The sequence below is a fragment of the Diceros bicornis genome, unplaced genomic scaffold (genome assembly GCF_020826845.1).
Source record: "Diceros bicornis minor isolate mBicDic1 unplaced genomic scaffold, mDicBic1.mat.cur scaffold_156_ctg1, whole genome shotgun sequence".
Lineage (NCBI taxonomy): Eukaryota > Metazoa > Chordata > Mammalia > Perissodactyla > Rhinocerotidae > Diceros > Diceros bicornis.
The window spans coordinates 627,382-650,454 of NW_026691063.1; the positions used below are offsets into that span (position 1 = coordinate 627,382).

General features: G+C 36.4%; 2 long non-coding RNA genes across 2 annotated transcripts; both read left to right on the forward strand.

The window, feature by feature from the left end:
• The first annotated feature begins 2,110 nt into the window (after positions 1-2,110).
• LOC131402554 (uncharacterized) lies at positions 2,111-6,199 on the forward strand. Its single transcript, XR_009218765.1, has 2 exons — positions 2,111-2,182; positions 5,973-6,199. It is a non-coding gene; the product is annotated as an uncharacterized LOC131402554 (long non-coding RNA).
• A 907-nt stretch (positions 6,200-7,106) lies between these two features.
• On the forward strand, positions 7,107-11,195 carry LOC131402555 (uncharacterized). The gene is made up of 2 exons (XR_009218766.1): positions 7,107-7,178; positions 10,969-11,195. It is a non-coding gene; the product is annotated as an uncharacterized LOC131402555 (long non-coding RNA).
• Positions 11,196-23,073: the final 11,878 nt, after the last annotated feature.

Sequence of the window (23,073 nt, forward strand, 5' to 3'; positions counted from 1 at the left end):
CCAAGAGACCTACGGCGTGGCTAAAGCCGTCATTGTGCACATAAGGAAAAAAAAAGGATGAGGTTTTTCCTTCTGTCTTGTTCTGTGTCCTGAGAAAACTTGGCTTTGTGACCAGTGAGACTATTCTCCTTGGTCTCCACCATACGGAAGGTGCATTTACCGGAGTGCACCTTGGTGGCCAGTCTAGTAGACTGGGGTTCCGAGCTGTTTTTGTCCGGCTGTGCCAAGCTCTCAGGGGAGTTTGTCATAAAGGGCCCAGTCCATAAGGGCTTTTGTCATCTTCACCTTTGTTGCTTGTTAGTGCTGGAAAAATCCCATTCCAGTATCGCCTGCCTGGTGTCACAGATTAGCGGGTCTGTGACTGGAGGCGTCCCACACTATTGTGGAGACCGGAGACACCGTTTTCACTACACCATCCTTACCGCCTGTGCAACGAAGGTCTTTACTTTCTCTGAGTGTCTTTGGGAGTGAATTCTGTGGATCATAGGGGCTACATCATCTGCGCCCTCACCACGGACGCCTCTTGCGTCCATGGTAAAGATTTATTCTAAGTGTGGAAAGTTACCTCCGGGTCTTTCCTTAAAAAGGCTTATTGGATCGAGTCACTATTGGAATAAATATACAAATGAAGATCCTACTCTTCAATGGCCAGACGACAGATCCTTTGAATTGGAAAAACTTCTAAATTGGGGGAAAAAATATGTTTTGAGAGCTCTCACATAATTATTTATTTGATACCTAAGAAAAGCCCAGAAAAAAGTAGGGAAAAATATGACTAGCCTTAAGACCTTGACTCAGGTTACAATTGAATTGAGAACATGTAAAAGTGTAAGTGTTGATAAGATTATAAAGGTTGGAATGTTTAAGCTAATTTTATATAAAGAGGTTTTAAAATTTCTGACTGAGAATTCTTCCCTTGTCCAAAATTAGAAGACCAAGACCTATTGATAAAAATCTTAATGATAACTATGTTTAGAGGTATAAGAGATGATGAAATTTACACGAAATTTTGTAGAAAAAAACTGATGTTATTTCTATTACATAACTGGTTAACAAAAATAGTAATTTAAACGATGGCTAATTTTATCTAATGTCTTATGTAGTCTTACAGGCAATCTAAATAATTATTGGGAATAAGTAACTAAATAGTTGTGAAAAAGATGAATGTTGGATGAACTTTAAACAATAATTATGTGTTATGGTGGTTACAGCTTCCAAACTGTTTTTGGTGACTTAAAACTTTAGAGTTTTGCTAAATTTTATGAAAAAAATTCACTGATCATCATCATTTCCAAATAAGATAAGATATTAGACATTGATTGCTAAACTTACGTTTGTCTACTTTTGGCTTTTCATCACAGGAAAACTAAAAGGTGTTTTGGGTCTATTGGTAATGTGGGAGATCAAAATTTGGCCACCCTGAAATATATCTCTTTACCTTGATTGTTTTCTCTGAAGGACATTTGACCTCCCCCACTAACTGCCTAAAGAATTTGACATGGTGGCTCCTTCCTGGAACAGATCTTCCATCTGATGGCTGTAATATAATGTAAAATAGATGTTACAATAGGAAAGGCACCAACAAGCCCATCTTATCGGGAGTCCTGTCTCTCTGGCCACATTTTTTGGATGGCCCTGCGAGGAGTTGCCAGACAATCATTTACATTTATAAGGGAAATCTCCATTTGTAAAGGTATCTCCCTCTCTGTCTTGGGAAGAGGGGGGATGACCTCATTTCTAGAAACTTATCAAATGTGGAAGGTGAGGACTTAAATCTGCATAATAACCTTACTCTTGTTTACAGTGCTTTAATGGTAATCTCCTGTAATTGACTCCCCCACCCCCAAAATCCTCCTTTGTCATTGGCTGAAAATGATATTTAAGACGAGAATTTCTGCTATTGTGTTGAGAAACGCAGTGTCCCTGCTTTCTCCCATGTATACATGTTATTAAACTTGGTATTATTTTCTCCTGCTTACCTGTCTTGTTGATTATTTGGCCAGCCAGAAGAACCTTAAGGGAAAGGGCAGAGGGAGATTCTCCCTCTCCCCCGACAGTTTTGGCGAGCCAGCCAGGAGAAGCACTGGCTGGTAAGTTGCCTTCTCTGGTTGGAAGACCTGCCTTCTCCCTGGACTACTGCAGATGATGAGATACGGGAACGCCTGACGAAAGCCGGCAAAAGGTAAGATTTCTTACCACGTCAGCCTCCCGGAATCTATCTGCGGAGCCCGGCGGAAGGAAATGGTGAGAATTTTTTTCTCTTTCTAAATTTAGATTGGCAGGAGAAAATATTTGGGAAACTAGTTTCTTGGGCTTTTAGTGACTCTTGGTTTAAATTTGGTAGAGTACTCTTGGTTTTGATCTTGATCCCTTTTCCTCCCAGAATAATCTCTGTCTTGTTCTGTGTCCTGAAAACTTGGCTTTGTGACCAGTGAGAATATTCTCCTTGGTCTCCACCATACGGAAGGTGCATTTACCGGGGTGCACCTTGGTGGCCAGTCGAGTAGACTGGGGTTCCGAACTGTCTCTTTGTCCGGCTGTGCCAAGTTCTCAGGGGAGTTTGTCATAAAGGGCCCAGTCCATAAGGGCTTTTGTCGTCTTAACCTTCGTTGCTTGTTAGTGCTGGAAAAATCCCATTCCAGTATCGCCCGCCCGGTGTCACAGATTAGCGGGTCTGTGACGGAGGCGTCCCACACTATTGTGGGAGACCGGAGACACCCTTTTATCCTTACCGCCTGTGCAACGAAGGTCTTTACTGTCTCTGAATATCTTTGGGAGTGAATTCTGTGGATCATGGGGGCTACATCATCTGCGCCCTCACCAGGGACGCCTCTTGCGTCCATGGAAGATTTAGTATTGGTTCGAGTCACTATTGGAATACAAATAAAGATCCTACTCGTCAATGGCCAGACGACGGATCCTTTGAATTGGAAAAACTTCTAAATTGGGGAAAAAAAAAAAATGTTTTGAGAGCTCTCACATAATTGCTTAATTGGTACCCAAGAATTAAGGCCAGAAAAAGGAAGGGAAAAAATTTGACTAGTCTTAAGACCTTGACTCAGGTTACAATTAAATTGAAAACATGTAAAAGTGTAAGTGTTGATAAGATTATAAAGGTTGGAATGTTTGAGCTAATTTTATACAAAGAGGTTACATCAACTTTGCCTGAGTATGTTTTAAAATGTCTGACTGGGAATGCTTCTCTTGTCCAAAGTTAGAAGACCAAGACCTATTGATAAAAATCTTAATGATAATTATGTTTAAAGGTATAAGAAGTGATAAAAATTGCATGAAATTTTGTAAGAAAAAAAAACCTGATGTTATTTCTATTACAGAACTGGTTAACAAAAATAGTAATTTAAATGATGGCTAATTTTATCTGAAGTCTTATGAAGTCTTGTAGGCAATCTAAATAATTATTGGAAACAAGTAAATAGTTGTGAAAAAGATAAATGTTAGATGAACTTTAAGCAATAATTATGTGTTATGTTGGTTACAGCTTCCAAACTCTTTGGTGACTTAAAACTTGAGAGTTTTGCTAAGTTTTATCATCATTTCCAAATAAGATAAGATATTAGACATTGATTGCTAAATGTACATTTGTCTACTTTTGGCTTTTCATTACAGGAAAACTAAAAGGTGTTTTGGGTCTATTGGTAAACATGTGTTTTATTAAAAGATTATACTATAAAGTAACATATTTCTAGAAGTTATGAAGTGTTTATAAATTTTCCAAGCCACAAGATACTAATGTAAAAGAAAGTTTACAATTGTTTACTTAGTTTTTACTTACAAATTAAGGTTTCTAAGGGGTAAAATTCCTAATTAGTATATGTGATTGAAGCTACTAAAAATTAAGAAAAATATGTCTGTGTACAAGGAAAGTAAGATGTATAAAGGTACAAAGAATGGAAATATTTTGTTTGGTTAAGAAAGATAAATTTGTCCTCAAGTACTAGGAGGGAAAAGAAAGACATGGGACAAATTCTGAATGTAAAAGGAAAGTTATAGAAGGTTTGTGGAAGAAGAATTCTGGAAAAGGAGTTTTATGCATGGTCAAGTTGGCTAAGATTGAAATGAATTTAATTAAGTAAATGAGTTTTAATAGCAGAAATAAGCTGGTGCAAAATTAAAATTTGGTCTTCTGTCTCTTAAAAGGATAATTTGCTTGAACTTGATAAAGAGGTTATAAAAGATTTTTCTTTACCTTTGAGTAAGTCTACCTAAAAGACAGAGAAAAAAAAAAAAAAACTGTTAAAATAATTTCCTACGTTCAAAAGACTGAGGTCTCTCTATTAAGGCTTTTTGGACTGTTAATGCTATGTTTGCTTTGACTGTTTATATTTTTGACAAGCTCCCCCAAAATTCATATCTTAAAGTCTTTTTTTAACTTTTATTTCTTTGAGAATTTTCAAAGGGCCCTGGAACTTCTCAAAGAAATTTGCTCTCTTCCTATAAGGGGAAAGATACTAGACTTATTAGGCTTATTCAATATGTTCAATTACATGGAAAGCATTGTCAGACAAGTGATGATAAGCCTGCTTAGGTGCTATTATGTGGGCAAATGTTATTGATATAGGTGTTTTAAAATTGTATAACATTACTGAAATTCTGATCTGTCCTGATTATCAGTCATAATTCTGGTTATTATTATTTTAAAGTGTTGTATGTCACAAAATTAACCAAATTTCCTTGTCAATTGCCATTTTGAGGTCTTGTTGTTTACAGACTTATTTCTTTGCTCTAATGCTTTTGCAAAATGTTTCGACTTCAGAAAAATTCATGGAAAGGACTCTGACATTTACACTGGAGTACAGGTTTCTGACAAACTTTCTGATCATAAAACTGAACTTGGTAAAATATTACAGAAATCCGATGGAGAAACTGATGACTTCATAAAGCCGCTAACAAAAAGAGTGGTATCAAGAATGGATTACACAGGACTGAATAAACTAATAAGGATGCTTATAATTTTTATGATTTTTCATTTGAAGTATTGCTGAATTTTTAATGTTTTGTTTTTTCAGATTTAAGGAAAACTTTCTCTTTTCTCCCGAGATAGCTATGACTTACAGCAATTTAGTAAATGATATTTTTTTTGTAAGTAAAATTGAAATATTTATCTTTTTCTCTCTATCTGATCCCTCCAGGATTTGGAAACTCTTAGTGAGTAAATATTGTTGTTTTTCATGGCAATATAGTTATTTGCATAAGTTCAATAAGAATCTGTTCTCCTTATAACAGGACACAATTGGAAACACTGGGTCTGTTACCAAGGTTGTGACTGGAACATCATATTTACAATATAACCATACAGCTTTTGAGGAATAAAGATTGGACTTTATGGAATAAAGCCACGTGGAAATATTGGCCTGGTACCTTTATGTTCCAAGCAGCACTTACCAGGATAAGTAAAGAATGTCACTTATCTGGCAGGTACAAGGAACCTCGAAATATTTTGGGGGAACCTCGGAAGAGAGGAATTCACCCAAATCTGTAGGTATTGCAGGCAACGTCTGATGATAAAATCCTTGGCTTGGCATTCCTGGCCTCGAGAGACCTTTAAAGTTCAATCTGAGATTCCTTATAAAAAGTTCCAGCAAAGCAGATTTAAAAGAGCCTATGTGATCAACTGCTATTCTTGCTGTACTTATGTAAATAATTGAGCCAACTCTATTGGAACTAGACTTATTTTGCAAACTAGTTTTAATTTTGCTATCTTAATAAAAATGAGGGTGATTTTAGAGAAAAATTATATTTCAGTAAAAACTATAGTATACATTTGTGGATATTAGATCCTAGTTTTGTTGTCTTTTGAGGTTTTTGTTTTATATCTGTTGACTGGACTGGATCCTGATTTCTTCTAGTCTCCTGAAATATCTGGCTACAGATGTCCAAACTAACGTTTTTGATTTTTTTCCATCATTTTCATTTGAAATCACTGAAAACTGAACCTGCCCTTTTTCCTAAAGCCTTACAAACTGAAGCTGATGGACTTGATATAAACTTGAGATGACCTGACGACACCATCTGAGACATTTTAAACTGCAAAAGATGCTTTGACGCTGACCTATAAAACCTTAACTGGCTGTCCTCTAACTCAGAAACTGCTTTACAACTTGCTCCAACCATTAACCTTGTTTTTCTTTTGTTTACATAGAAATGCTTCTATTAAATACTTGATTGCTTGCTTCCATAATATAGGCGTGACCTTGAGAGCCCACCTGCATCACCACCTACCTTCCAAAAGGAACTTAATTGAACTGATCTATTATCAGGACTAAGAAATGTGTTCAGTGAGATGAAACAATCTACCAACACAGCTTCTGGACTATGAAACTTCTTTAAGTTTCAAAAGGACTGTGAAACTTTTAGTTTCAAAGGCGGGACTGTGGGAGATCAAAATTTGGCCACCCTGAAATATATCTCTTTACCTTGATTGTTTTCTCTAAAAGACGTTTGACCTCCCCCACTAACTGCCTAAAGAATTTGACATGGTGGCTCCTTCCTGGAACAGATCTTCCATCTGATGGCTGTAATATAATGTAAAATAGATGTTACAATAGGAAAGGCACCAACAAGCCCATCTTATCGGGAGTCCTGTCTCTCTGGCCACATTTTTTGGATGGCCCTGCGAGGAGTTGCCAGACAATCATTTACATTTATAAGGGAAATCTCCATTTGTAAAGGTATCTCCCTCTCTGTCTTGGGAAGAGGGGGGATGACCTCATTTCTAGAAACTTATCAAATGTGGAAGGTGAGGACTTAAATCTGCATAATAACCTTACTCTTGTTTACAGTGCTTTAATGGTAATCTCCTGTAATTGACTCCCCCACCCCCAAAATCCTCCTTTGTCATTGGCTGAAAATGATATTTAAGACGAGAATTTCTGCTATTGTGTTGAGAAACGCAGTGTCCCTGCTTTCTCCCATGTATACATGTTATTAAACTTGGTATTATTTTCTCCTGCTTACCTGTCTTGTTGATTATTTGGCCAGCCAGAAGAACCTTAAGGGAAAGGGCAGAGGGAGATTCTCCCTCTCCCCCGACAGTTTTGGCGAGCCAGCCAGGAGAAGCACTGGCTGGTAAGTTGCCTTCTCTGGTTGGAAGACCTGCCTTCTCCCTGGACTACTGCAGATGATGAGATACGGGAACGCCTGACGAAAGCCGGCAAAAGGTAAGATTTCTTACCACGTCAGCCTCCCGGAATCTATCTGCGGAGCCCGGCGGAAGGAAATGGTGAGAATTTTTTTCTCTTTCTAAATTTAGATTGGCAGGAGAAAATATTTGGGAAACTAGTTTCTTGGGCTTTTAGTGACTCTTGGTTTAAATTTGGTAGAGTACTCTTGGTTTTGATCTTGATCCCTTTTCCTCCCAGAATAATCTCTGTCTTGTTCTGTGTCCTGAAAACTTGGCTTTGTGACCAGTGAGAATATTCTCCTTGGTCTCCACCATACGGAAGGTGCATTTACCGGGGTGCACCTTGGTGGCCAGTCGAGTAGACTGGGGTTCCGAACTGTCTCTTTGTCCGGCTGTGCCAAGTTCTCAGGGGAGTTTGTCATAAAGGGCCCAGTCCATAAGGGCTTTTGTCGTCTTAACCTTCGTTGCTTGTTAGTGCTGGAAAAATCCCATTCCAGTATCGCCCGCCCGGTGTCACAGATTAGCGGGTCTGTGACGGAGGCGTCCCACACTATTGTGGGAGACCGGAGACACCCTTTTATCCTTACCGCCTGTGCAACGAAGGTCTTTACTGTCTCTGAATATCTTTGGGAGTGAATTCTGTGGATCATGGGGGCTACATCATCTGCGCCCTCACCAGGGACGCCTCTTGCGTCCATGGAAGATTTAGTATTGGTTCGAGTCACTATTGGAATACAAATAAAGATCCTACTCGTCAATGGCCAGACGACGGATCCTTTGAATTGGAAAAACTTCTAAATTGGGGAAAAAAAAAAAATGTTTTGAGAGCTCTCACATAATTGCTTAATTGGTACCCAAGAATTAAGGCCAGAAAAAGGAAGGGAAAAAATTTGACTAGTCTTAAGACCTTGACTCAGGTTACAATTAAATTGAAAACATGTAAAAGTGTAAGTGTTGATAAGATTATAAAGGTTGGAATGTTTGAGCTAATTTTATACAAAGAGGTTACATCAACTTTGCCTGAGTATGTTTTAAAATGTCTGACTGGGAATGCTTCTCTTGTCCAAAGTTAGAAGACCAAGACCTATTGATAAAAATCTTAATGATAATTATGTTTAAAGGTATAAGAAGTGATAAAAATTGCATGAAATTTTGTAAGAAAAAAAAACCTGATGTTATTTCTATTACAGAACTGGTTAACAAAAATAGTAATTTAAATGATGGCTAATTTTATCTGAAGTCTTATGAAGTCTTGTAGGCAATCTAAATAATTATTGGAAACAAGTAAATAGTTGTGAAAAAGATAAATGTTAGATGAACTTTAAGCAATAATTATGTGTTATGTTGGTTACAGCTTCCAAACTCTTTGGTGACTTAAAACTTGAGAGTTTTGCTAAGTTTTATCATCATTTCCAAATAAGATAAGATATTAGACATTGATTGCTAAATGTACATTTGTCTACTTTTGGCTTTTCATTACAGGAAAACTAAAAGGTGTTTTGGGTCTATTGGTAAACATGTGTTTTATTAAAAGATTATACTATAAAGTAACATATTTCTAGAAGTTATGAAGTGTTTATAAATTTTCCAAGCCACAAGATACTAATGTAAAAGAAAGTTTACAATTGTTTACTTAGTTTTTACTTACAAATTAAGGTTTCTAAGGGGTAAAATTCCTAATTAGTATATGTGATTGAAGCTACTAAAAATTAAGAAAAATATGTCTGTGTACAAGGAAAGTAAGATGTATAAAGGTACAAAGAATGGAAATATTTTGTTTGGTTAAGAAAGATAAATTTGTCCTCAAGTACTAGGAGGGAAAAGAAAGACATGGGACAAATTCTGAATGTAAAAGGAAAGTTATAGAAGGTTTGTGGAAGAAGAATTCTGGAAAAGGAGTTTTATGCATGGTCAAGTTGGCTAAGATTGAAATGAATTTAATTAAGTAAATGAGTTTTAATAGCAGAAATAAGCTGGTGCAAAATTAAAATTTGGTCTTCTGTCTCTTAAAAGGATAATTTGCTTGAACTTGATAAAGAGGTTATAAAAGATTTTTCTTTACCTTTGAGTAAGTCTACCTAAAAGACAGAGAAAAAAAAAAAAAAACTGTTAAAATAATTTCCTACGTTCAAAAGACTGAGGTCTCTCTATTAAGGCTTTTTGGACTGTTAATGCTATGTTTGCTTTGACTGTTTATATTTTTGACAAGCTCCCCCAAAATTCATATCTTAAAGTCTTTTTTTAACTTTTATTTCTTTGAGAATTTTCAAAGGGCCCTGGAACTTCTCAAAGAAATTTGCTCTCTTCCTATAAGGGGAAAGATACTAGACTTATTAGGCTTATTCAATATGTTCAATTACATGGAAAGCATTGTCAGACAAGTGATGATAAGCCTGCTTAGGTGCTATTATGTGGGCAAATGTTATTGATATAGGTGTTTTAAAATTGTATAACATTACTGAAATTCTGATCTGTCCTGATTATCAGTCATAATTCTGGTTATTATTATTTTAAAGTGTTGTATGTCACAAAATTAACCAAATTTCCTTGTCAATTGCCATTTTGAGGTCTTGTTGTTTACAGACTTATTTCTTTGCTCTAATGCTTTTGCAAAATGTTTCGACTTCAGAAAAATTCATGGAAAGGACTCTGACATTTACACTGGAGTACAGGTTTCTGACAAACTTTCTGATCATAAAACTGAACTTGGTAAAATATTACAGAAATCCGATGGAGAAACTGATGACTTCATAAAGCCGCTAACAAAAAGAGTGGTATCAAGAATGGATTACACAGGACTGAATAAACTAATAAGGATGCTTATAATTTTTATGATTTTTCATTTGAAGTATTGCTGAATTTTTAATGTTTTGTTTTTTCAGATTTAAGGAAAACTTTCTCTTTTCTCCCGAGATAGCTATGACTTACAGCAATTTAGTAAATGATATTTTTTTTGTAAGTAAAATTGAAATATTTATCTTTTTCTCTCTATCTGATCCCTCCAGGATTTGGAAACTCTTAGTGAGTAAATATTGTTGTTTTTCATGGCAATATAGTTATTTGCATAAGTTCAATAAGAATCTGTTCTCCTTATAACAGGACACAATTGGAAACACTGGGTCTGTTACCAAGGTTGTGACTGGAACATCATATTTACAATATAACCATACAGCTTTTGAGGAATAAAGATTGGACTTTATGGAATAAAGCCACGTGGAAATATTGGCCTGGTACCTTTATGTTCCAAGCAGCACTTACCAGGATAAGTAAAGAATGTCACTTATCTGGCAGGTACAAGGAACCTCGAAATATTTTGGGGGAACCTCGGAAGAGAGGAATTCACCCAAATCTGTAGGTATTGCAGGCAACGTCTGATGATAAAATCCTTGGCTTGGCATTCCTGGCCTCGAGAGACCTTTAAAGTTCAATCTGAGATTCCTTATAAAAAGTTCCAGCAAAGCAGATTTAAAAGAGCCTATGTGATCAACTGCTATTCTTGCTGTACTTATGTAAATAATTGAGCCAACTCTATTGGAACTAGACTTATTTTGCAAACTAGTTTTAATTTTGCTATCTTAATAAAAATGAGGGTGATTTTAGAGAAAAATTATATTTCAGTAAAAACTATAGTATACATTTGTGGATATTAGATCCTAGTTTTGTTGTCTTTTGAGGTTTTTGTTTTATATCTGTTGACTGGACTGGATCCTGATTTCTTCTAGTCTCCTGAAATATCTGGCTACAGATGTCCAAACTAACGTTTTTGATTTTTTTCCATCATTTTCATTTGAAATCACTGAAAACTGAACCTGCCCTTTTTCCTAAAGCCTTACAAACTGAAGCTGATGGACTTGATATAAACTTGAGATGACCTGACGACACCATCTGAGACATTTTAAACTGCAAAAGATGCTTTGACGCTGACCTATAAAACCTTAACTGGCTGTCCTCTAACTCAGAAACTGCTTTACAACTTGCTCCAACCATTAACCTTGTTTTTCTTTTGTTTACATAGAAATGCTTCTATTAAATACTTGATTGCTTGCTTCCATAATATAGGCGTGACCTTGAGAGCCCACCTGCATCACCACCTACCTTCCAAAAGGAACTTAATTGAACTGATCTATTATCAGGACTAAGAAATGTGTTCAGTGAGATGAAACAATCTACCAACACAGCTTCTGGACTATGAAACTTCTTTAAGTTTCAAAAGGACTGTGAAACTTTTAGTTTCAAAGGCGGGACTGTGGGAGATCAAAATTTGGCCACCCTGAAATATATCTCTTTACCTTGATTGTTTTCTCTAAAAGACGTTTGACCTCCCCCACTAACTGCCTAAAGAATTTGACATGGTGGCTCCTTCCTGGAACAGATCTTCCATCTGATGGCTGTAATATAATGTAAAATAGATGTTACAATAGGAAAGGCACCAACAAGCCCATCTTATCGGGAGTCCTGTCTCTCTGGCCACATTTTTTGGATGGCCCTGCGAGGAGTTGCCAGACAATCATTTACATTTATAAGGGAAATCTCCATTTGTAAAGGTATCTCCCTCTCTGTCTTGGGAAGAGGGGGGATGACCTCATTTCTAGAAACTTATCAAATGTGGAAGGTGAGGACTTAAATCTGCATAATAACCTTACTCTTGTTTACAGTGCTTTAATGGTAATCTCCTGTAATTGACTCCCCCACCCCCAAAATCCTCCTTTGTCATTGGCTGAAAATGATATTTAAGACGAGAATTTCTGCTATTGTGTTGAGAAACGCAGTGTCCCTGCTTTCTCCCATGTATACATGTTATTAAACTTGGTATTATTTTCTCCTGCTTACCTGTCTTGTTGATTATTTGGCCAGCCAGAAGAACCTTAAGGGAAAGGGCAGAGGGAGATTCTCCCTCTCCCCCGACAGTTTTGGCGAGCCAGCCAGGAGAAGCACTGGCTGGTAAGTTGCCTTCTCTGGTTGGAAGACCTGCCTTCTCCCTGGACTACTGCAGATGATGAGATACGGGAACGCCTGACGAAAGCCGGCAAAAGGTAAGATTTCTTACCACGTCAGCCTCCCGGAATCTATCTGCGGAGCCCGGCGGAAGGAAATGGTGAGAATTTTTTTCTCTTTCTAAATTTAGATTGGCAGGAGAAAATATTTGGGAAACTAGTTTCTTGGGCTTTTAGTGACTCTTGGTTTAAATTTGGTAGAGTACTCTTGGTTTTGATCTTGATCCCTTTTCCTCCCAGAATAATCTCTGTCTTGTTCTGTGTCCTGAAAACTTGGCTTTGTGACCAGTGAGAATATTCTCCTTGGTCTCCACCATACGGAAGGTGCATTTACCGGGGTGCACCTTGGTGGCCAGTCGAGTAGACTGGGGTTCCGAACTGTCTCTTTGTCCGGCTGTGCCAAGTTCTCAGGGGAGTTTGTCATAAAGGGCCCAGTCCATAAGGGCTTTTGTCGTCTTAACCTTCGTTGCTTGTTAGTGCTGGAAAAATCCCATTCCAGTATCGCCCGCCCGGTGTCACAGATTAGCGGGTCTGTGACGGAGGCGTCCCACACTATTGTGGGAGACCGGAGACACCCTTTTATCCTTACCGCCTGTGCAACGAAGGTCTTTACTGTCTCTGAATATCTTTGGGAGTGAATTCTGTGGATCATGGGGGCTACATCATCTGCGCCCTCACCAGGGACGCCTCTTGCGTCCATGGAAGATTTAGTATTGGTTCGAGTCACTATTGGAATACAAATAAAGATCCTACTCGTCAATGGCCAGACGACGGATCCTTTGAATTGGAAAAACTTCTAAATTGGGGAAAAAAAAAAAATGTTTTGAGAGCTCTCACATAATTGCTTAATTGGTACCCAAGAATTAAGGCCAGAAAAAGGAAGGGAAAAAATTTGACTAGTCTTAAGACCTTGACTCAGGTTACAATTAAATTGAAAACATGTAAAAGTGTAAGTGTTGATAAGATTATAAAGGTTGGAATGTTTGAGCTAATTTTATACAAAGAGGTTACATCAACTTTGCCTGAGTATGTTTTAAAATGTCTGACTGGGAATGCTTCTCTTGTCCAAAGTTAGAAGACCAAGACCTATTGATAAAAATCTTAATGATAATTATGTTTAAAGGTATAAGAAGTGATAAAAATTGCATGAAATTTTGTAAGAAAAAAAAACCTGATGTTATTTCTATTACAGAACTGGTTAACAAAAATAGTAATTTAAATGATGGCTAATTTTATCTGAAGTCTTATGAAGTCTTGTAGGCAATCTAAATAATTATTGGAAACAAGTAAATAGTTGTGAAAAAGATAAATGTTAGATGAACTTTAAGCAATAATTATGTGTTATGTTGGTTACAGCTTCCAAACTCTTTGGTGACTTAAAACTTGAGAGTTTTGCTAAGTTTTATCATCATTTCCAAATAAGATAAGATATTAGACATTGATTGCTAAATGTACATTTGTCTACTTTTGGCTTTTCATTACAGGAAAACTAAAAGGTGTTTTGGGTCTATTGGTAAACATGTGTTTTATTAAAAGATTATACTATAAAGTAACATATTTCTAGAAGTTATGAAGTGTTTATAAATTTTCCAAGCCACAAGATACTAATGTAAAAGAAAGTTTACAATTGTTTACTTAGTTTTTACTTACAAATTAAGGTTTCTAAGGGGTAAAATTCCTAATTAGTATATGTGATTGAAGCTACTAAAAATTAAGAAAAATATGTCTGTGTACAAGGAAAGTAAGATGTATAAAGGTACAAAGAATGGAAATATTTTGTTTGGTTAAGAAAGATAAATTTGTCCTCAAGTACTAGGAGGGAAAAGAAAGACATGGGACAAATTCTGAATGTAAAAGGAAAGTTATAGAAGGTTTGTGGAAGAAGAATTCTGGAAAAGGAGTTTTATGCATGGTCAAGTTGGCTAAGATTGAAATGAATTTAATTAAGTAAATGAGTTTTAATAGCAGAAATAAGCTGGTGCAAAATTAAAATTTGGTCTTCTGTCTCTTAAAAGGATAATTTGCTTGAACTTGATAAAGAGGTTATAAAAGATTTTTCTTTACCTTTGAGTAAGTCTACCTAAAAGACAGAGAAAAAAAAAAAAAAACTGTTAAAATAATTTCCTACGTTCAAAAGACTGAGGTCTCTCTATTAAGGCTTTTTGGACTGTTAATGCTATGTTTGCTTTGACTGTTTATATTTTTGACAAGCTCCCCCAAAATTCATATCTTAAAGTCTTTTTTTAACTTTTATTTCTTTGAGAATTTTCAAAGGGCCCTGGAACTTCTCAAAGAAATTTGCTCTCTTCCTATAAGGGGAAAGATACTAGACTTATTAGGCTTATTCAATATGTTCAATTACATGGAAAGCATTGTCAGACAAGTGATGATAAGCCTGCTTAGGTGCTATTATGTGGGCAAATGTTATTGATATAGGTGTTTTAAAATTGTATAACATTACTGAAATTCTGATCTGTCCTGATTATCAGTCATAATTCTGGTTATTATTATTTTAAAGTGTTGTATGTCACAAAATTAACCAAATTTCCTTGTCAATTGCCATTTTGAGGTCTTGTTGTTTACAGACTTATTTCTTTGCTCTAATGCTTTTGCAAAATGTTTCGACTTCAGAAAAATTCATGGAAAGGACTCTGACATTTACACTGGAGTACAGGTTTCTGACAAACTTTCTGATCATAAAACTGAACTTGGTAAAATATTACAGAAATCCGATGGAGAAACTGATGACTTCATAAAGCCGCTAACAAAAAGAGTGGTATCAAGAATGGATTACACAGGACTGAATAAACTAATAAGGATGCAAGGATTTTATCATCAGACGTTGCCTGCAATACCTACAGATTTGGGTGAATTCCTCTCTTCCGAGGTTCCCCCAAAATATTTTGAGGTTCCTTGTACCTGCCAGATAAGTGACATTCTTTACTTATCCTGGTAAGTGCTGCTTGGAACATAAAGGTACCAGGCCAATATTTCCACGTGGCTTTATTCCATAAAGTCCAATCTTCATTCCTCAAAAGCTGTATGGTTATATTGCAAATATGATGTTCCAGTCACAACCTTGGTAATAGACCCAGTGTTTCCAATTGTGTCCTGTTATAAGGAGAACAGATTCTTATTGAACTTATGCAAATAACTATATTGCCATGAAAAACAACAATATTTACTCACTAAGAGTTTCCAAATCCTGGAGGGATCAGGTAGAGAGAAAAAGATAAATATTTTAATTTTACTTACAAAAGTATCATTTACCAAATTGCTATATATCATAGCTAGCTCAGGAGAAAAGAGAAAAAGTTTTCCTTAAATCTGAAAAAACAAAACATTAAAAATTCAGCAATACTTCAAATGAAAAATCATAAAAATTATAATCATCCTTATCAGTTGGTTCAGTCCTGTGTAATCCATTCTTGATCCCAATCTTTTTGTTAGCAGCTTCATGAAGTTATCAGTCTCTCCATCAGATTTCTATAATTTTTTACCCAGTTCAGTTTTATGATCAGAAAGTTTGTCAGAAACCTGTACTCCAGTGTAAATGTCAGAGTCCTTTCCATGAATTTTTCTGACGTCGAAACAATTTGCAAAAGCATTAGAGCAAAGAAATAAGTCTGTAAACAACAAGACCTCAAAATGGCAATTGACAAGGAAATTTGGTTAATTTTGTGACATACAACACTTTAAAATGATAATAACCAGAATTATGACTGATAACCAGGACAGATCATAATTTCAGTAATGTTATACAATTTTAAAACACCTATGTCAATAACATTTGCCCACATAATAGCACCTAAGCAGGCTTATCATCACTGGTCTGACAATGCTTTCCATGTAATTGAACATATTGAATAAGCCTAATAAGTTTAGTATCTTTCCCCTTATAGGAAGAGAGCAAATTTCTTTGAGAAGTTCCAGGGCCCTTTGAAAATTCTCAAAGAAATAAAAGTTAAAAAAAAGACTTTAAGATATGAATTTTGGGGGAGCTTGTCAAAAATATAAACAGTCAAAGCAAACATAGCATTAACAGTCCAAAAAGCCTTAATAGAGAGACTTCAGTCTTTTGAACATAGGAAATTATTTTAACGGTTTTTTTTTTTTTTAGGTAGACTTACTCAAAGGTAAAGAAAAATCTTTTGTAACCTCTTTATCAAGTTTAAGCAAATTATCCTTTTACGAGAAATTTCAATTTTGCACCAGCTTACTTCTGCTATTAAAACTCATTTACTTAATTAAATTCATTTCAATCTTAGCCAACTTGACCATGCAAAAACTCCTTTTCCAGAATTCCTCTTCCACAAACCTTCTATAACTTTCTTTTTACATGCAGAATTTGTCCCATGTCTTTCTTTTCCCTCCTAGTACTTGAGGACAACTTTATCTTTCTTAATCGACCAAACAAAACATTTCCATTCTTTGTACCTTTATACATCTTACTTTCCTTGCACACAGACATATTTCTGTTAATCTTTTAAGAAAAATTCTTAATTCAATCACATATATTAATTAGAAATTTTAACCTCTAGAAACCTTAATTTCTAAGTAAAAACTAAGTAAACAATTATAAACATCTTTTACATTAGTATCTTGTGGCTTGGAAAATTTATAAACACTTCATAACTTCTAGAAACATGTTACTTTATAGTATAATCTTTTAATAAAACACATGTTTACCAATAGAGCCAAAACATCTTTTAGTTTTCCTGTAATGAAAAGCCAAAAGTAGACAAACGTACATTTAGCAATCAATGTCTAATATCTTATGTTATTTGGAAATGATGATACTCAGTGAATTTTTATCATAAATTTTAGCAAAACTCTAAAGTTTTAAGTCACCAAAAAGAGTTTGGAAGCTGTAACCAACATAACACATAATTATTGCTTAAAGTTCATCTAACATTTATCTTTTTCACAACTATTTACTTGTTTCCAATAATTATTTAGATTGCCTACAAGACTTCATAAGACTTCAGATAAAATTAGCCATCATTTAAATTACTATTTTTGTTAACCAGTTCTGTAATAGAAATAACATCAGGTTTTTTTTTCTTACAAAATTTCATGCAATTTTTATCACTTCTTATACCTTTAAACATAATTATCATTAAGATTTTTATCAATAGGTCTTGGTCTTCTAACTTTGGACAAGAGAAGCATTCCCAGTCAGACATTTTAAAACATACTCAGGCAAAGTTGATGTAACCTCTTTGTATAAAATTAGCTCAAACATTCCAACCTTTATAATCTTATCAACACTTACACTTTTACATGTTTTCAATTTAATTGTAACCTGAGTCAAGGTCTTAAGACTAGTCAAATTTTTTCCCTTCCTTTTTCTGGCCTTAATTCTTAGGTACCAATTAAGCAATTATGTGAGAGCTCTCAAAACATTTTTTTTCCCCAATTTAGAAGTTTTTCCAATTCAAAGGATCCGTCGTCTGGCCATTGACGAGTAGGATCTTCATTTGTATATTTATTCCAATAGTGACTCGAACCAATAAGCCTTTTTAAGGAAAGACCCGGAGGTAACTTTCCACGCTTAGAATAAATCTACCATGGATGCAAGAGGCATCCCTGGTGAGGGCGCAGATGATGTAGCCCCCGTGATCCACAAAATTCACTCCCAAAGATATTCAGAGACAGTAAAGACCTTCATTGCACAGGCGGTAAGGATGTCTCCGGTCTCCCACAATAGTGTGGGACGCCTCCAGTCACAGACCCGCTAATCTGTGACACCGGGCGGGCGATACTGGAATGGGATTTTTCCAGCACTAACAAGCAACGAAGGTTAAGACGACAAAAGCCCTTATGGACTGGGCCCTTTTATGACAAACTCCCCTGAGAACTTGGCACAGCCGGACAAAGAGACAGTTCGGAACCCCAGTCTACTCGACTGGCCACCAAGGTGCACCCCGGTAAATGCACCTTCCGTATGGTGGAGACCAAGGAGAATATTCTCACTGGTCACAAAGCCAAGTTTTCTCAGGACACAGAACAAGACAGAAGGAAAAACCTCATCCGGTTTTTTTTTTTTTTCTGTGCACAATGACAGCTTTAGTCACGCCTTAGGTCTCTTGGAGCCAGAATAATACCTGGGGGGGAGGTGCCGCGGGGTTGGGGACTGTGTGCTTTTACAGAGTACCTCGTCGTTGCACGGACATTTTCTTGCAGTTGGCGGGGGACCTGTGTCATCTACCCCGTTCCGTGACCCAACTTATCCTGACACGGGAGTCTTCTGAAAGTGGCGAGCGCCCTAATGGCTCTTAACTGCTCGACCCGCGCCCACTTAAATTTGCGGCCTTTTTGGCTTCCAAGATGCCCTTGGCAATGACATTCACTTCGTGTGCATAATAACCCACAGCAAAGTTTGTAGACGCCGGTCTGGTGAGACCCGCAAACTCACCAGTCTGTGGGGCCGGCCCGGACAGCAGGCTTGTAGGGCCTATGCCTGCGTCCTACCCTATGGTATTTCCTTCTTATGACAAAAGACACAGACAAAAGAGAAAAACAGAGACTATCTCTGGGAGGAAAAGGGATCAAGATCAAAAACCAAGAGTACTCTTCCAAATTTAAACCAAGAGTCACTAAAAGCCCAAGAAACTAGTTTCCCAAATATTTTCTCCTGCCAATCTAAATTTAGAAAGAGAAAAAAATTCTCACCATTTCCTTCCGCCGGGCTCCGCAGATAGAGATTCCAGGAGGCTGACGTGGTAAGAAGTCTTACCTTTTGCCGGCTTTCGTCAGGCGTTCCCGTATCTCATCATCTGCAGTAGTCCAGGGAGAAGGCAGGTCTTCCAACCAGAGAAGGCAACTTACCAGCCAGTGCTTCTCCTGCCTGGCTCGCCAAAACTGTCGGGGGAAGAGGGAGAATCTCCCTCTGCCCTTTCCCTTAAGGTTCTTCTGGCTGGCCAAATAATCAACAAGACAGGTTAGCAGGAGAAAATAATACCAAGTTTAATAACATGTATACATGGGAGAAAGCAGGGACACTGCGTTTCTCAACACAATAGCAGAAATTTTCGTCTTAAATACCATGTTTAGCTAATGACAGAGGATGTTGGGGGGGGAGTCAGTTACAGGAGATTACCACTAAAGCACAGTAAACAAGAGTAAGGTTATTATGCAGATTTAAGTCATCACCTTCCACATTGATAAGTCACTAGAAATGAGCTCATCCCCCCTCTTCCCAAGACAGAGAGGGAGATACCTTTACAAATGGAGATTTCCCTTATAAATGTAAATGTTTGTCTGGCAACTCCTCGCAGGGCCATCCAGAGAATGTGGCCAGAGAGACAGAATTTCTGATAAGATGGGCTTGTTGGTGCCTTTCCTATTGTAACATCTATTTTACATTATATTACAGCCATCAGATGGAAGATCTGTTCCAGGAAGGAGCCACCATGTCAAATTCTTTAGGCAGTTAGTGGGGGAGGTCAAACGTCTTTTAGAGAAAACAATCAAGGTAAAGAGATATATTTCAGGGTGGCCAAATTTTGATCTCCCACATTACTTACAAATTAAGGTTTCTAAAGGTTAAAATTTCTAATTAATATATGTGATTGAAGCTACTAAAAAATTAAGAAAAATATGTCTGTACAAGGAAAGTAAGATGCATAAAGAAGGTACAAAAAATGGAAATATTTTGTTTGATTGATTAAGAAAGATAAATTTGTCCTCAAGTACTAGGAGGGAAAAGAAAGACATGGGACAAATTCTGAATGTAAAAGAAAGTTGTAGGTTTGTGAAAGAGGAATTCTGGAAGAAAAGTTATATGCATGGTCAAGTTGGCTAACATTAAAATAAATTTAATTAAATAAAGGAGTTTTAATATCAGAAGTAAGCTGGTACAAAATTAAAATTTGGTCTTTTGTCTCTCGAAAGGATAATTTGCTTAAACTTGATAAAGAGGTTACAAAAGATTTTTCTTTACGTTTGGGTAAGTCTACCTAAAAGACAGAAAGAAAAAAAAACTGTTAATTTCCTGTGTTCAAAAGACTGACGGCTCTCAATTCAGGCTTTTTGGACTGTTAATGCTCTGTTTGCTTTGACTGTTTATATTTTTGACAAGCTTCCCCAAAATTCATATCTTAAATAAAGTCTTTTTTTACTGTTTTTCTTTGAGAATTTTCAAAGGGCCCTGAAACTTCTCAAAGAAATTTGCTCTCTTCCTATAAGGAGGAAGACAAAGAAATTTACTCTCTACCTATAAGGAGGAAGATACTAAACTTATTAGGCTTATTCAGTATGTTAAAATACATGGAAAGCATTGTCAGACAAATGATGATAAGTCTGCTTAGGTGGTATTATGTGGACAAATGTTATTGACATAGGTGTTTTAAAATTGTATAACATTACTGAAATTCTGATCTGTCCTGGTTATCAATCATAATTCTGGTTATTTTAAAGTGTTGTATGTCACAAAATTAACCAAATTTCTCTGTCAATTGCCATTTTGAGGTCTTGTTGTTTACAGACTTATTTCTTTGCTCTAATGCTTTTGTGAAATGTTTAAACTTCAGAAAAATTCATGGAAAGGACTCTGACATTTACACTGGAGTACAGGTTTCTGATAAACTTTCTGATCATAAAACTGAACTGGGTAAGAAATTACAGAAATCTGATGGAAAGATTGATAACTTCATGAAGCTGCTAACAGAAAGATTGGGATCAATAATGGATTACACAGGACTGAATGAACTGATAAGGATAATCATAATTCTTATGATTTTTCATTTGAAGTATTGCTGAATTTTTAATGTTTCGTTTTCTCAGATTTAAGGAAAACTTTTTCTCTTTTCTCCTGAGCTAGCTATGATTTATAGCAATTTGGTAAATGATACTTTTGTAAATAAAATTGAAATATTTATCTTTTCCTCTCTACCTGATCCCTCGAATTTAGAAACTCTTAGTAAGTGAGTATTGTTGTTTTCATGGCAATATAGTTATTTGCATAAGTTCAATAAGAATCTGTTCTCCTTATAACACAATTGGAAACACTGGTTATATTACCAAGGCTGTGACTGGAACATCATATTTGCGATATAACCATACAGCTTTTGAGGAATGAAGATTGGACTTTATGGAATAAAGCCACGTGGAAGTATTGGCCTGGTACCTTATGTTCCAAGCAGCATTTACCAGGATAAGTAAAGAATGTCATTTATCTGGCAGGTACAATGAACCTCGAAATATTTTGGAGGAACCTCGGAGGAGAGGAATTCACTCAAATCTGTAGGTATTGCAGGCAAAGTCTGATGACAAAATCCTTTGCTTGGCTTTCCTCCCTTCGAGGCCTTTGAAGTTCAATCTGAGATTCCTTATAAAAAGTTCCAGCAAAGCGGATTTAAAAGAGCCTATGTGATCAACTGCTATTCTTGCTGTACTTATGTAAATAATTGGGCCAACTCTATTGGAACTAAACTTATTTTGCAAACTAGTTAGTTTTAATTTGGCTATCTTAATGAAAATGAGGGTTATTTTAGAGAGAAAAATTATATTTCAGTAAAAACTATTTCATTATAAATTTGCGGATATTAGATCCCAGTTTTGTTAATTGTCTTTTGAGGTTGTTGTTTTATATCTGTTGACTAGACTGGATCCTGATTTCTTCCAGTCTCCTGGAATATCTGGCTACAGATGTCCAAACTAACGTTTTTGATTTTTTCCATCATTTTCATTTGAAATCACTGAAAACTGAACCTGCCCTTTTTCCTGAAGCCTTACAAACTGAAGCTGATGGACTTGATATAAACTTAAGAGATGACCTGACTACACCATCAGAGACATTTTTAACTGCAAAAAATACTTTACGCTGACATCTAAAAATCATCTTAACTGGCTGTCCCCTGACCTCAGAAACTGGTTTACAATTTACTCCAACCATTAATCTTGTTTTTCTTTTGTTTACATAGAAATACTTCTATTAAATACTTGATTGCTTGCTTCCATAATATAGGCGTAACCTTCAGAGCCCACCTGCATCACCACCTTCCAAAATGAACTTAATTGAACTGATCTATTATCAGGACTAAGAAATGTGTTCAGTGAGATGAAACAATCTACCAACTCAGCTTCTGTACTATGAAACTACTTTAAGTTTCAAAAGGACTGTGAAACTTGTAGTTTCAAAGGCGGGACTATGGGATATCAAGATTTGGCCACCCTGAAATCTATCTCTTTACCTTGGTTGTTTTCTCTAGGGACATTTGACCTCCCGGACTAACTGCCTAAAGAATTTGACATGGTGGCTCCTTCCTGGAACAGATCTATCATGATGGCTGTAAAGATAATGTAGGCTGGAGGTTACAATAGGAAAGGCACCAACAAGCCCCTCTTATCAGAAGTTCTGTCTCTCAGGCCACATTCTCTGGATGGCCCTGCGAGGAGTTGCCAGACAATCATTTACATTTATAAGGGAAATCTCCATTTGTAAAGGTATCTCCCTCTCTATTTTGGGAAGAGGGGGAGATGGCCTCATTTCTAGAAGCTTATCAATGTGGAAGCTAAGGCCTTAAATCTGCATAATAACCTTACTCTTGTTTACTGTGCTTTAGTGGTAATCTCCTGTAACTGACTCCCCCTACCCCCAAAATCCTCCTTTGTCATTGGCTGAACGTGGTATTTAAGACGAGAATTTCTGCTATTGTGTTGAGAAACGCAGTGTCCCTGCTTTCTCCCATGTATACATGTTATTAAACTTGGTATTATTTTCTCCGGCTAACCTGTCTTTCTAATTATTTGGCCAGCCATTAGAACCGTAAGGAAAAGGGCCGAGGGAAATTCTCCCTCTTCCCCCGACAATATTATAGTTTCTATTGAAATATAATTTTTTTTTAAAAATCACCCTCATTTTTATCAAAGATAGTCAAATTAAAACTAACTAGTTTGTAAAATAAGTCTAGTTCTAGTAGAGTTGGCCCAATT